The following is a 16,872-nucleotide window of genomic DNA, read 5'->3' as shown; positions in this document are numbered from 1 at the left end:
CCACAAATATTTTTTGGCTGATCTTTCTAAGACTACACTTGATTTGCTATTTATTGCAATGTTTGTATCATCGGCAAACAAAACAAACTTGGCATCTGGTAATGTTACTGATGAAAGGTCATTGATATACACAAGAAAAAGTAAGAGCCCCAAAATGGAACCTTGTGGGACCCCATATGTAATTAGTTCCCAGTTGTATGATGTCTGATAGCTTGATACATGTCTCTTTCCTAATAACACCCTTTGTTTCCTGCCACAGATATAAGATTTGAACCATTTTGCAGCATTTCCTGTTACACTATAATATTCTAGTTTACTTAAAAGGATATTGTGATTTACACAGTCAAATGCCTTTGACAGATCACAAAATATACCAGTTGCCTGCAATTTTTTGTCTAATGAATTAATCACATTTTCACTGTAAGTGTAGATAGCCTTCTCAATATCAGAACCTTTTAGAAATCCAAACTGTGACTTTGACAGTATGTTATTTGAGATAAGATGGTTATAAAGACGACTGTACATTACTTTTTCGGAAATTTTTGAGAATGCTGGCAACAGTGAAATTGGACAGAAATTTGATGCTATTTCTTTATCTCCCTTCTTAAACAGTGGCTTAAGTTCAGCACATTTCAGCCATTCAGGAAATATTCCACTGATAAACGACTGGTTACACAGATAGCTTAATATGTTACTTAGCTCAGAATCACATTCTTTAATTAACTTTGTTGATATGTCATCATACCCACTAGATGTTTCTGATTTTAAAGATTTTATGATGGACATTATTTCTGTTGGGGTAGTGAGGGTCAAATTCATATTATGGAAGTTACTTGAAATGTCTGGTCTAAGGTAATCCATAGCAGCATCTACCGAACCTGACAACCCCAACTTTTCAGTAACAGTTATAAAATGTTTGTTAAAAAGTTCTGCAGCACTATACACATCTGTCACCAATGTATCATTTACTCTTAATGCTATTTGTTCCTCTTCATGTCTGGTTCTACCGGTCTCCTCCTTCACTATATCCCATATTGTCTTTATTTTGCTATCTGATATGACTATCTTTTCCTTGTAATATATTTGTTTTGACATCCATATTACAGTCTTTAATATTTTACAGTATTTCTTATAATGTGCTATAGCATCAACATTGGAAATGTTTCGGATTGACAGATACAGTTTTCTTTTTGTTTTACAAGATACCCCTATTCCTCGAGTAATCCATGGCTTCTTTGTAGACTTTGCTCTAACCTTGGTAAGTTTTGGGGGAAAGCAGTGTTCGAATAAGGTAAGCACTTTATTAGCAAAAATGTCATATTTTTCATTCATGCCATGAGCACTATAAACATCAGTCCAGTGAATGTCTCTGAGGAGTGTCCTAAAATAATCAATTTTTGGCTTACTGATTACCCTCTTGAGCTCAGATTTAACAGATTTTATATCCTGTTCAGTATTAACATTTAACAGAAGGAACTGCATGTCATGGTCTGAGAGGCCATTGACTATTGGTTTTGTAATATAATTTTGTTCATTGGACTTTTCTATAAAGATATTATCAATGGCTGTTTGTGAGCAAGTGGCTATCCTAGTGGGGAGCTTTACTGTGGGAATTAAGTTGAATGATAGTGTTACTAACTCAAATAAGTTCTTATTGGGAGAGTCTTTAAGGAAATCTACATTGAAATCACCAGCAACCACTATTTCTTTGTTTTTGGTTGTTAAATGGGCTAGTACAGCTTCAAGGTGGTTTACAAACAGATTAAAGTTACCTGCAGGTGCTCGATATACACTTAATATTATGAAGGATTTTTTGTGAAAATCTAATTCTGTTGTACATGCTTCCATATGCTGTTCTAGGCAAAATTTATGAATGTCTATGTTCTTAAATTTATGACAGTTCCTGATGAATGTGGCAACTCTTCCTTTCTCCATTTCTGATCTACAAAAGTGAGATGCTAACCTACACCCTGTAACACTTAAAAGTTCTATACCAGTGGTCACATGATGTTCAGAGAGGCAGATTATGTCAGCTGGGTTTGAAGACTCTAATTCATCTATGCAGATAATTAATTCATTAATTTTATTTCTCAGTCCTCGAATATTCTGATGCAATAAAGATAGCTGACATTTCACATTGACTGAGTTAAAATTGGGTGGAGTTAAAATATCTGCTGACAGTTGAAAATTCTTAACCAATGGCTGTTTATGCTGATGTAATAAGCTGGAATTATGTTTTTTGATTTCTTTCTCAAACTGAAGGTTTGTCTCAGTTCTAACCTCACTTAAAATTTGCTTTCTTTCTGTCCTCCCTACCCTAAAAAAGGGTCTTTTCTGAATCCTATAACCACTGGTATTTTACCACTCATGACAGTGCCTCCCCCCTTTAACTTTCCTGCTATTTCCCCAGCCAATTTACCCTTCCCCTTCCTGTTGAGGTGAAGGCCATGCCTAGTATAATCCCACCTACTGAGAGAATCAACATGAACCACACCAATGTGTGACCCCACAGCTGACATGAGCAGCCGTTCCAGCTCCAAATTAACTCTCTTGACAGAAGAGTTCAAATGAGGTCGGTCATGGCGCCCAAGAACAGATACAAACTCAACACTAGTATGCTTCGATGCTGATGCAATCTTCGCTAGGTCACACTCTATACTGTACCCAGGATCTCTGTCAATACTGTTACCTGCCCCACCCACTATAACAACAGTGTCTTCCTTAGTGAAATCTTTGCAAAGTGATCCTATATCCTCTGTCACCTGCTCCAGACCAGCACTAGGTTTAAAAAAATTGGTGACCTGGTATTCTGCTCCTAGTTCATCCTGCTAAAGTTGGCCAACACCTCTTCCATGGGAACTACCTAACAACAACACTTTCTTTCTCTTTACTGATTTCCCTACATTCTTACTTTTCAATTTGATGCTGAAAGTTTGTTGTGCCCTGTCTACACCTGCAACTGCTTGAGGCTCACCAGCTTCTAACTGAAGCAACAGGTCAAATCTATTTTCCACATTCACCATAAAGCTGTCAGACAAAGTTCTAGGCCTGTTCCTCCTGTTGCCTGTTGCCACTTCCCACCTCTCTTTACCCTTCTCCCTCCTTAACCTGTCAAGATCTCCCCTGGCCTTGTCTAACTCAGCCTGAAGGGCGGCAATTTTCCCCTCCTGTTCTAGTATCTTCCTATCTCTACTACAAATCCTACAAAACCACTGGTGAGTCTCATTTACTTCCCCTATTCCCACACCACTACAGTCACCCACATGGAAAAAACTACAGCTCCCATCACACCAAAGCCCCGACCTAACAATTCTACGGTAAGTCAGGCACTTTTCACTCATGATAAACGTAATAGTTTATTAAGAATAAGTCAGTTAAATTACAGATAAACACGAAAATATGGTTCACAAATATGGCCTATACGCAACTGTGTGTAAACAAAAACAAAAGTGCAAAGTTTCTGAAACAACAACTTAAACTTTACGCTACTTTCCGGAAATGCTAGTTAAATAATGAAGAGGTACGCTAAGTTAAATTGCTGGAGATAGCAAGGAACAACTAAACGAAATTCTATAGATTTGCTGCAGCAGAACGTAAACAGAAAATACGACTGTACGGTCTTTTCGCGTTTTCTGCTATATTACGTAAAGAAAAATGAAACCTTTAGTGGTACACTTAAACGGCACACTAATACACTTATTTACCACGTAATCAGTACTAATGTATATGTTTTATAATCTAAAATGACTTATCTTTACGAGAACACCAAAACTCGCGCTTGTCGCCTGGCTGCAGGGCTGCTATATACCTCATGACTTAACACACATCCAAGGGCATGATTACTGGCATCACGAGGTAATATGAACTATTTCTTATAATACACTCCTGGAAATGGAAAAAAGAACACATTGACACCGGTGTGTCAGACCCACCATACTTGCTCCGGACACTGCGAGAGGGCTGTACAAGCAATGATCACACGCACGGCACAGCGGACACACCAGGAACCGCGGTGTTGGCCGTCGAATGGCGCTAGCTGCGCAGCATTTGTGCACCGCCGCCGTCTGTGTCAGCCAGTTTGCCGTGGCATACGGAGCTCCATCGCAGTCTTTAACACTGGTAGCATGCCGCGACAGCGTGGACGTGAACCGTATGTTAAGTTGACGGACTTTGAGCGAGGGCGTATAGTGGGCATGCGGGAGGCCGGGTGGACGTACCGCCGAATTGCTCAACATGTGGGGCGTGAGGTCTCCACAGTACATCGATGTTGTCGCCAGTGGTCGGCGGAAGGTGCACGTGCCCGTCGACCTGGGACTGGACCGCAGCGACGCACGGATGCACGCCAAGACCGTAGGATCCTACGCAGTGCCGTAGGGGACCGCACTGCCACTTCCCAGCAAATTAGGGACACTGTTGCTCCTGGGGTATCGGCGAGGACCATTCGCAACCGTCTCCATGAAGCTGGGCTACGGTCCCGCACACCGTTAGGCCGTCTTCCGCTCACGCCCCAACATCCTGCAGCCCGCCTCCAGTGGTGTTGCGACAGGCGTGAATGGAGGGACGAATGGAGACGTGTCGTCTTCAGCGATGAGAGTCGCTTCTGCCTTGGTGCCAATGATGGTCGTATGCGTGTTTGGCGCCGTGCAGGTGAGCGCCACAATCAGGACTGCATACGACCGAGGCACACAGGGCCAACACCCGGCATCATGGTGTGGGGAGCGATCTCCTACACTGGCCGTACACCACTGGTGATCGTCGAGGGGACACTGAATAGTGTACGGTACATCCAAACCGTCATCGAACCCATCGTTCTACCATTCCTAGACCGGCAAGGGAACTTGCTGTTCCAACAGGACAATGCACGTCCGCATGTATCCCGTGCCACCCAACGTGCTCTAGAAGGTGTAAGTCAACTACCCTGGCCAGCAAGATCTCCGGATCTGTCCCCCATTGAGCATGTTTGGGACTGGATGAAGCGTCGTCTCACGCGGTCTGCACGTCCAGCACGAACGCTGGTCCAACTGAGGCGCCAGGTGGAAATGGCATGGCAAGCCGTTCCACAGGACTACATCCAGCATCTCTACGATCGTCTCCATGGGAGAATAGCAGCCTGCATTGCTGCGAAAGGTGGATATACACTGTACTAGTGCCGACATTGTGCATGCTCTGTTGCCTGTGTCTATGTGCCTGTGGTTCTGTCAGTGTGATCATGTGATGTATCTGACCCCAGGAATGTGTCAATAAAGTTTCCCCTTCCTGGGACAATGAATTCACGGTGTTCTTATTTCAATTTCCAGGAGTGTATGAGAAAGGGAGCACTGGAATCAGTTGTCAATAATTGTTTCAATTTTTTCGAACATTTCTTCATACTCTGATGTCCGAAGGAATTTTAATGGTGGTGGTAGCAATGATGGTAGTAAGTTCCTGTGGGACCAAACTGCTGAGGTCATCGGTACCTAGGGTTACACACTATTGAATCTAACTTGAACTAACTTACGCTAAGGACAACACACACGCCACACAGGCCTGTGCCCAGGGAAGACTCGAGCCTCTGACGGGGGGAGCCACGCGAACCGTGGCAAGGCGCCCAGGACCGCACGGCTACCCCGCGCGACAGGAATTTTATACTTTTTTGAGTATGTGAGTGGCTTGACTCTGTTATTTCCATAAATTTCCAGATAAACTTTCCACAGTAATTTGTTAACCATAAAAAATGACTGTAATTCTCTCGCTCCTTATGAAGTATTAGAAAATCTTGTACTGGGTTCACTAACATAGGATCAGTCTGTACTTTGTGACAAGTGATCACATGTCCAAAGTATTGCACGACTTGTAACATGAAGTGACATGTCTCTATATTTGGCATCAGGTGTGCTACGTGTAACCTCTTCAATACTTCCCTTACCGTGGGACATGCTCCTCCATATCCTTCATGAAAACAGTTATATAGTCCAAACTTTTCATAAACTGCCTTGGTTTTAATCTTCACAAAACTCAAGCCAACAAGCTCTGAAATACAGGTGGCGCATTTTTTAACCCAGATGATATACGACAACACTAACAGTGTCATGAAGGGGCTGTACATGCATTTCTTGGCGGATCCTCCAGTGCTGTTTCTACCTGATGGGTAGCCACTCTGCAAATCCATGATAGACGAAAGGTTTACATTACCCAAAATTGTTTAAGGTTTCTTTATATTTGGAATTGGATACACATCTGTAATTATACAACTCTTATTATAGCTGTAGTCACAGCAAAATCAATAAGCTCTGGTAACAACCACACTTTTTTGGTACATTTAACTCTGGTGGCTCCAAGCACTAATTCCGTGCAAAATTATTGGCTAATGAACTACTACGTCACTGGTTGTATGCGACGAGCCAGACGATTTGGACTATGGTGCGCAGTTGACTTATTCCTAGTTGGGATTCTGTGTTCCCTTCCACGGTCGCTAGCAGGACCAATGAGCTTTCAACAGGCCCCCAAACTCTGATAAGAACTAGCTCATCGCTAATTTTTCTGTTTCATCTAAATCTTCCACTTTCTCCCACAATGCTATTTTACTGATGGTCTGGTTATGCTCAGGGTACGTTTACACTGCCATCTCGCTACTCGCTGCTTGCAGGCATGGCACGGTGATGATGACTCAGTCCCACCGAGTCTTAATGGCCCATTTAACCTGCAACATCACTGCTCGTTCTGCTGCTCACTACAAATCTCTCCAGGCGATGATTTCAAGCTGCTTCGTGTTTTGCACTGCTACCATCACCGCAGGGCCTGGAACTTGAGCTGTGATTGGCTGCTTCAAGGTGACTCCAGCAGTGCCGTATTTGACTGCTGTCCATTGCGCGTGCTTTCTCAGAACCTATATGCAGGGAGTTTTGTCTGTTGTGAGATGCGGAGACAATATAATAAACGGAAATTTTAAGCAGACACTTATTCTTATTTTTGCTATCAGGATAAAACATACAGTTCCATTTAGTCTTGGTTTCATTATGTTAATTTCCTAAAACAAATCCTACTCGAAAGAATTATGCACAGTTCTTTGAAACTAGAGATACGGCCGATCTAAATCATATTATCATTTACACCCTGTGGTACTACACTTTCCCACAGCTACAAAAGAGTATTACTCAGACTTAGACATAGAAACAATGAATGTAATTACATTTCTGCCACCTGCGTTTTTCATCTCCAACTAGAAAGAAATTAGGTATAATTACAGTCCATCCATAGCCAAGTATCATATTAGATTAATTTATTCTTCTAGTTCCATATACGAAATGCACATTCTACTAATTGTTGTATGTGGACAACAAACAATTTTTTGCCATTTATGACGTAAATTGGGTCCTATTGTAAAACAATAGCAGATGATTGTCCAGAATAGTAGGACGTCGCCGAGGTAAAACGTCGTATACATTTTGAGTTTTCTAGACATGTATCGTTAACATAACACGCGGGATCGGCTCTAGACTTGCAATGATCGCCTGTAATTCGTTTTTTTTTTCTATCGTGTAGTGTTTCACACTACTCTAATCCAAGCGGACTTCGTATGACTCAGATTGAGCACTGATGCCACTCAACAATTACCATTTACTTGTGAACGGAGACAGATACCGGTGTCACTACTATTTCAAAAACTTTATTGTACATTTATCAACATTTCACTCGCAAAGAATGAGTTACCAGCTATCAAACTTTTTCTCTACAAGATCAGTAAATCAAGTGCACATGGTTGGCAAATAGCGTCATTTCACCATGGTTGTTACGAAATACGAAAATGTAAACGGTTTATTAAGAAGCTAAAATGCTACACTAGATGAGCACCAAGATCAGATTTTTCAACCACATACTTTTTTTCAAAATCCATTGAGAAACTAGGCTTTTACTTTTTTCCACAAGGAAAATAAAGCTTCAAGGAACACTAGGTTCATAAAACGACGTGACGTAGTATTATATACCCCTATAGTTCTTACAATGTGAAACCAGGTAAACAAGATTAAACATGTCTTTAAGACGTAACTTACATCTTAAAGAGATGTCTTAATCTTGTTTATCTGCTTTGGACTGCCTTAACAGATATGACATAATAATGGTCTAACAACTTTCAGCATTGTACTTGAGAATGGCATAAGAGACGAAATCTAGATAGTACGAAAGATAAATGTAATAATACACACGCAAAAGACTGTTTACTCTTTTAAACGGTATTCATTGGCTGTGGCTCAACGTCATCGAAAACACTGTCGATTGTTTCTAGGTCTACTTTCCTGTGTTGTTCCTGCACGATTGTAGACTGATACCCTTTCAGCAGTTTCCCCGAAACCCTCTACCCTAAAAAATCTCCCGGTCTGCTTCAGACTGGCCTCACACCCGTGTCGCCGCTTGCTGTGTCTAGTGGATTCCTAACATATTAAGTGGAACCCGGAAACCCACCACCCTATGGCGCAATTCAAAGGAATCTGCATGCTACGCTGTCGCAGAACCTTCTCAGCCTCTGATTCAGATCCTACACTCGGACTCGGCCCTGTACCAAAAGACCATAGTCGGTTCTGTGGACGATGCTACAGATGGCGAACTCCGCCTTCATCTCACAATCAAGACTGACAGTCTTTACTACTTCAGCTAGCCACCCGAAACCGTAGAGAATCTCTTCCAGTCCAAAGCGACACACACTGTTATTTCGACATGAACCACCACCTGCAGCTGCACCATGCGCTCTTCATGGCATCCGGAAGCACCCTTCCACATCCGGAGTGACTCCTCCCAGTACTGACACAGATTGCTTCCCCTCCTTGGCAGTCATCTCCCTGGGGTCCCATTATGCGCCTAAGGTTGGAGCTACCTACTAGCAGTAAATCCACCCTCAGTGAATGCCCAGACGTTGCGAGCCGAGAGCTTCCCTCTGGAACAGGGTGAGCGACTTCATCTGGCTGAGGGACTTTGTCAACAACAGACAGCGCCCAAAACCTGTTCATCAGACGAATCGGCGTGGCCCTCTGATAGGCCCCTGGGAAACTTTTTCGCCGCTTGCATTTTCTTGGAGCGACCTCCCACTCGACCCCGAGAGATGGGTCAACTTAAGCGCGGCAATACCTGGAGCGGCCACAGTAGTGGACCAATAGCGGGACACGTCGGACGTACTGGGCATCCCCTGGTTTCCCACGTCTGTCCCCCCACAGTGAGGTCCATTGGCAACAACCTCAAGCGGCTTGATCAAAGTCAACACTGACTGGAGCTGTGCGTGAAGCGATACCAACCTAGCTCGCATCTGAACACAGCAATCACAGTCCCCATCCATGAAAAAGACCCCAGAACTATACACTACACCGTTATAAGAATGGAAGACTGTCAAATGTTCTTTATTCCAGTCTTTGATCACAATATGAATTCTTTAGACGATGACCGGTTTCAGTCCGTAATGACCATCCTCAGATCTTTTTTATACCATGTCCTAAAGTGAGTAAGAAAAAATTAAGAAACTAAACTAGTACAAACACAGATTACTGAAAATAAGTCGCTCCTGTATGAGCTTCTTAAATATAAATCGCAAATGAACAGTGTACTCGCCAATATCTGCATCAGGAACTTCAAGTGCTCGCTCACGGAAGGTCTGACCGACGCATTAAAATTATACAGAGATGTGCTCTTTCTGTACTGCGGCTGAAGAACATGATTCAGAATTTCGATTAATTAGTAATTTAGGAATTGCTGCTGGGAATGGCCGACTACGAATTGGACCGCAAATTGTTGAAGAAGTTACTCTTGTCATGGCTGAGAATGCTGGACGGAATGTGCGATCTTCAAGCAGTGCACGAGCTGTGTGTCCACCGTTCGAATAGTGCTACGAACAACTGTGAAATGGTATTTCTAGTGCAGTTCTAGGCTGTCGTAGATGCAAGTGGTCCTCACATTGAGCAACGTTTGTAACCCGAAGGGTAAACATGATAGGCAAGTAACAGATGTTACACACTCGTGGGTGAATTAATAAATGTTTCCTTCCGTTGTTTATTCGTTATTTCTCTTCCTCGTGAGCCTCTAAACGTTTCCAGAAAGTTTCACTGTCCTACGATCACTCATTTGTCATAAGAGCCCTCTCAAAAAACGAATGCGCAATTGTAACCACACTGTGTATCCATAGAAAGTCTTAAAAAGTTTCAGGTTTTTATAATCAGCTTTAGCACTGCAATAAATAAAATAAAGTCGTTTCACTGCACTGCACTTAAAATAAGTAAAGTAATGCCGTATCGGACTCTTGGCTGGGAAACCCCGAGTGGTAGCTTCAGACGCCGAGTTTCTGACGACGAGCACAATGGTCCCTTTAAGTGAGAAAGTTGTGTTTTCTGTGTGGTTCTCGAGTATAGGTGACTGTAATGTATGCTTATATAGTAAGGTGTTATGTTTGTGTTGTTGATGATGATGAGAGGAGGAAGAGGGTGGAAGCCTGAATCGGCACATAGCCTACTGCTCTCGGTTAGCACTAATTGGGCGTCCGAACTTAAAGGATCAGCATCAATAGTGTCATATTCTCTCACTTCATGAGACACTCCATAGAGTTTTCAAATGTAATGCAAGACATTGGAGCCAAGTATAGTGAAACAGGGGAGATTTACGCCATCACTTCTCCTGTTCTTGCCAGATAAATACTGGCAGTGAAAATTGAATCCACTACCAGTGTTCGAACCAGTTTATTTTTGAATCGAGTGCCACTGTGTGCGTTAGCAATTTCGGCTATGGAGGGGAGGGATTCCACTTAATTAAATGTGTATCTTTGACTTATTCCTACATACCAGAGACCACTCTCCGTGGGATCCATGGAACACAACTAACGTAACGTAATCTTATGTAATGTGATGCACCACGTCCTACTGTCGTACTAGTCTTGTTTTGATGAACCCAAAGCAACACGATATGCCAGACCATCTTTGTATGACTAGAGTCTTATCCACACCTACACACATACTCCACAATCCACTGTACGACGCGTGGCAAGGGGGGGGGGGGGGGGGGGGGGGTATCCTGTACCACTATGTCATTTCCTTCAGTGTTCCACTCGCAGACAGAGCGAGGAAAAAAACCACTGTCAATATGCCTCCATACGAGCCCTAATTTCTCGTCTCTTATCTTCGTGGACCTTAAGCGAAATGTATGTTGGCGGCAGTAGAATCGTTCTGCAATCAGTTTCAAATGCCCCCCTCAGGGATTCCCATTTGAGTTTCCGGATCATCTCTTAATACCCGCGTGTCGTTCGAACGTACCGGTAACAAATGTAACAAATCTAGCAGCAGCCTTATGAACCGTTTCGATGTTTTCCTCTAATCCGATCTGGTGCAGATCCCAAACATTCTAGCAGTGCTCAAGAATAGATCAAACTAGCCTCCTAAATGCAGTCTTCTTTGCAAATGAGTTACAGTTATTTAAAAATCTCCCAATAAACCGAAGTCGACCAATGCGATTACAAGCTTTTTCAGTGTATTCCAGTGGTGAACTCTTCTCGGGTGATCAGCCGAGTGGTGGCGTCGTCTCGTCGCAACTTCTCGATGAGTTTCGTACTCATCACCGTCACTTGAGGATGGGGGGTACGAAATTCATCGAAACGTTGCGACAAGACGACGCCAATACTCGGCTGATCACCCGAAGTCGAGCATTCGCCTTCCCTGCTACACTTCCCTCATGTTCTTCCAGTTAATATAGCTTTACAACGTTATGCCCTGATGTTTAAAAGGCTTGACTGTGTAAAGCAGGACACTACTAATGTTGTATACCAACATTACAGGTTAGTTTTTCCCATTCGTCCGCATTAACGTAAATTTTTCTGCATTTAGCGCTTGATGCCACACAAATCAGAAATTTTGTCTAAGTCACCTTCTGTGCTTCTTTAGTCACTCAACTTGGACACCTTGCCGCACATCATAGCACCATCAGCAAACAGCCGCAGAGTGCTGTCCAACCTCTCTGCCGGATCACTTATGTATATAGGCAGTAACAACGACGCTAACACACTACGCTGCTGCACTCCTGACGATACACTTGTCTCTGTTGAATACTTACCGTCGAGGACAAAATTCGGAGTTCTAAACAAATGTTCGAGCCATTCACATATCTGGGAACCTCTTCCACATGCTCGTAGCTTCGTTAGCAGTCTGCTGTGGGGCACTATGTCAATTGCCTTCCGGAAATCAATAAAATCGAATTTGTCTGTTGCCCTTCATCCATAGTTAGCATGATGTCATACGAGAACAGGGCAAGCTGAGTTTCACACGAGACCTTTTTCATTCGTGGACATAAACTTTTCAGTTTCTGAGAAATTTATTGTAGTATTATAACTGAGAATATGCTCTAGAATTCTGCAGCAGCGGAGTCAACAAGTCAAATTATATTAAAACACGATTTTACTCAGCATTGCGTAGAAGAAAAGGAAAAACGATACGCAGAGGACAAAAATTTATTTCGTACGTTGAGTGTTTGGTAAATGAGAGTGCACATATTACCTTTCGCCAGGTTTCGCATGCCGCTAAGTGACGCAAACAGCAGTCGCAGACACAACCTGGCCGGGGCAATCATCGAATGTAATGCTAACCTTCTTAACACATCCTACGTCCTCAGTTATTGACAGTAAAGCGTTGTTCGCTTGATGTTACACCGGTACGAATGAGAAGGAAACGTATATCTTCACACAACAGTGTTGCGTCCGAGTTCATTGGCATAACGTTGTTACTCACGGTTCAAGCTATCATCTCTGACAAGTGGTTGCTACTGGCATCATTACTACCGTATACTAATGAAGAAATATGAGGTCGTCACCATTCATAGTCAAGTATCGAATTTATGTGACGCAACACTTTCCTATACAAAATCCTGTGGTCAATAATCACTTTCAAACACCATATAAAAAGTGTGCTCAACATAAAATCTCGATTGACAGTCACTATATTCTTTTTCCTTGATTTCCGGAAAGCAGTATTCGAAGTTTTTCTTCTGCTCGTTTGGCCTCACCTCTTCTTTTGCTAGGTTCTTATTGCGACGTTATCTAGCAGTCATCTCACGTAACTATGAAACCAAGATTTTTGACTGAATACGCATTCTGGAACAATCTCGACTAGATCACGGAAGCCAATATCTTACACAGCCGGTGCGTGACGAACTGCCCTCCTACATGTCCACTTCTCTTTCTTCAGAGCTTGTAACCAGGGTAGAAGAGCGATATTAAAAGTGGTTGCTTAAAAAAAGTCTTCAAATCTCGGATAAGTAAATTTGTCGAGTAACTATACCATTAGCGGACACTGTGTGTTATGGAGGTTTTAAATGATAAAAATGCTGATTACTGTCTTCGCCGACCAGGTCTATAATGAAAAGAGGCGGTAACTATGAATGAATCTTTTGTAGATAGAATAATTACTACCCATAAATTATGAAAAGACTGCGAGGCGTGGTTTTTTGATGCTCGGAGCACGTTACGGAACGTGCTTCGTAATTCTGGAACAATTAAGGCTTCAAAGCATTACGACAGGTGCAACATTTAATAACAGGCGCTTAAATGATGTAGGAAATGTAAGGAACCGCACGCAATGAGAATTCAAAATAAATGCTCACGATTGCAACTGGTAAAGCATTCATATCCTTACGAAAATCCTCGAGGATACCAGTTGTTCCAGCGTCGGTGGCTAGGTGAGATGTTCCTGCTTTCAGAGGATATAGGACAATGAGTACGCAAAAAGTCTCATAATAAATCGATGTGGTCATTTAGAAACAAAAGCATTGTGTGTAATGTATGAAGGCAACGTTTTTCTACTCAGACTACAGTACTTCTTTTTATTAAGTCGTTTTTGTGACCCGTCATACACATAATCAATTTCAGCTTAAAGTGTTTTCATCTTCTAGTGTCAATATGAGCCTCATAAATCGTCAGCAAAATTAATTGCAACTTAGCATAACCATTACTCATCAAGCTTGACGTCCATTTTGACACCATTATATGCAAGCATTAGAAAATGGCTGGATGCACCGAAACTACGTAGGATATATTGTTATATTACTCCTTTTTTTTATATAGTAGCTCAATGGGCTCCTATACCTTTGCTGCCAGCACAGCTTCACCTGAAATTCTAGCCAAAGACCAAGTAAAGTGGTGGATGTTCTTTGTATCAGGCGTTCAGACGTTCTCAGTACTTTCACGAAGGCAGAGGCCATTGTACAGGTTCATATTAATGTGTAAATATTATCTTGGAAAATTAGACTCGCCTACATTATTGCCATGATGTTTACCACATTTCAGTAAATCACAGTCAATTCAGCTTTCAGTGCAGCAACACCCGAATTACCGTATCTACCTCTCGAAAATAATAAAGGGTTGGTATTAAGTTAAAAGCAAAAGGAAGCAGGAACGAGAGCCAAAACGAAGAGGGGAGGGATAAGTATGACACGATCAAAAAGAAACCTTGATAGATGTTGCAGTCTGAGAGAAAAAATGTTACCTTCTTTCGACAAATTTCTGGCTGTATTCAAAAATGGTTCAAATGGTTCTGAGCACTATGCGACGTAACTTCTGAGGTCATCAGTCGCCTAGGACTTAGAACTAATTAAACCTAACTAACCTAAGGACATCACACACATCCATGCCCGAGGCAAGATTCGAACCTGCGACCGTAGCGGTCGCTCGGCTCCAGACTGCAGCGCCCAGAACCGCACGGCCACTTCGGCCGGCTCTGGCTGTATTGTCCCGCATTTATATGATTTCTAATGCCTTTAATGTTGAGGTGCCATCGTCGAACAACAGATTACTTTGTGGAAAAAAGTATATTCGGTTGTTAAAAACTGCCAAAACACCTACGCATTGTCTTCGTACGGTTTGCAATATTGCCCCACAACAGTAATGCTTAAGCAATTCATTTCAATTATTTCAGTGCACAGCTATTACTTCGTGGTCAAAACTTCCTGTGATGCCAAAAATTTTCAGACAAGTTAATTTTAAAAACATTTATTGAATACTGTTTTGTACCCCAAAGAGCCTGACGCAACGTGAAACGTCGCAGATTTATGTCTCCAGAGAGAGTTGACAGACTTATGCAGTAATTTCTGCACTTGGAAAAGCCTTCAGTTAATGTTCTCACCCAGTCTCGCATAAGGTGATTGGAGATGTTAAAGGTGAAAGGTTAAAGGTCAAAGCATCAGGCACGTAACGGCATTCAAATGTGAAATCAATCTGTTGCTTTCGTGGGGGTGACGATACATGCAAACATGGAGTATTTTCGAACAAGTGACAGTTTTACAGCCGAAAGAATTTGGTTCAAACTGACTTATGCAGTGGACGACGATGCTCACGCGTACATACGCAATTTACGATCGCTGCTCCCCTATGCTTGTGCATTCCCCTTTGATGTATCCCTCACACCCTGATGGTCTGCTTCATGCTGAGGTCTGCTTAGCAGGATATCTGATTAAGGGAAAGTATGTACTGCGATTACCCAAAACAAAACAAATGCTAATGATTTCCAGCAATTCCTAAGCATTGCTGGGTTCGCTAGTTATTGATAAACGCGAAAGTTGCTTATGAATAATAGAAACATGTTTTAAAAAGATCTTCGAATCCATATTTAATATATTTTTGTTCTCCATGTTCTGATTTTTCGGATTTCTTTTTTTTTTGAGAAAATTGCGTTTTCTAACGGTATATGATGACTCTGTATTCTTTTTCCTATTTTTAATGCAAGATCACTCTGTTCCACATTACAAGTGAATAATTTTCGAATAATACCTGAATTAAACATTGATAATTTTAATTTTGCTATAAACACTGTCTATTTGTAACAGGAAGTGGTATAACTACGTAGAACAAATGTGTTCCATAGGCTACATCGCTTTATATCTCCTCACTTAATTTCTAGACGATTCACCGCTTCTCATTTGTATGGGAAACTAGTAAGACGTTAGTTGCATCCGTAAACAAAGCGACCGATATGAGGTGACGCCCGATAGGTATGCAACACACCTGACGTACAGGTAACGTGAGCCGACATCAATTGACCAAGGCTACTAGGAAAACTACCGTTGTTGTTGTTGTGGTCTTCAGTCCTGAGACTGGTTTGATGCAGCTCTCCATGCTACTCTATCCTGTGCAAGCTTCTTCATCTCCCAGTACCTACTGCAACCTACATCCTTCTGAATCTGCTTAGTGTACTCATCTCTTGGTCTCCACCTACGATTTTTACCCTCCACGCTGCCCTCCAATACTAAATTGGTGATCCCTTGATGCCTCAGAACATGTCCTACCAACCAATCCCTTCTTCTGGTCAAATTGTGCCACAAACTTCTCTTCTCCCCAATCCTGTTCAATACTTCCTCATTAGTTATGTGATCTACCCATCTAATCTTCAGCATTCTTCTGTAGCACCACATTTCAAAAGCTTCTATTCTCTTCTTGTCCCAACTATTTAGCGTCCATGTTTCACTTCCATACATGGCTACACTCCATACAAATACTTTCAGAAATGACTTCCTGACACTTAAATCTATACTCGATGTTAACAAATTTCTCTTCTTCAGAAACGCTTTCCTTGCCATTGCCAGTCTACATTTTATTTCCTCTCTACTCCGACCATCATCAGTTATTTTGCTCCCCAAATAGCAAAACTCCTTTACTGCTTTAAGTGTCTCATTTCCTAATCTAATTCCCTCAGCATCACCCGAGATAATTCGACTACATTCCATTATCCTTGTTTTGCTTTTGTTGATGTTCATCTTATATCCTCCCTTCAAGACACCATCCATTCCGTTCAACTGCTCTTCCAAGTCCTTTGCTGTCTCTGACAGTATCACAATGTCATCGGTGAACCTCAAAGTTTTTACTTCTTCTCCATGGATTTTAATACC

The sequence above is a fragment of the Schistocerca cancellata genome, chromosome 7 (genome assembly GCF_023864275.1).
Source record: "Schistocerca cancellata isolate TAMUIC-IGC-003103 chromosome 7, iqSchCanc2.1, whole genome shotgun sequence".
Classification (NCBI taxonomy): Eukaryota; Metazoa; Arthropoda; class Insecta; order Orthoptera; family Acrididae; genus Schistocerca; species Schistocerca cancellata.
The sequence above is the reverse complement of the archived record's forward strand: the minus strand, read 5'-3'. Positions refer to the sequence as shown.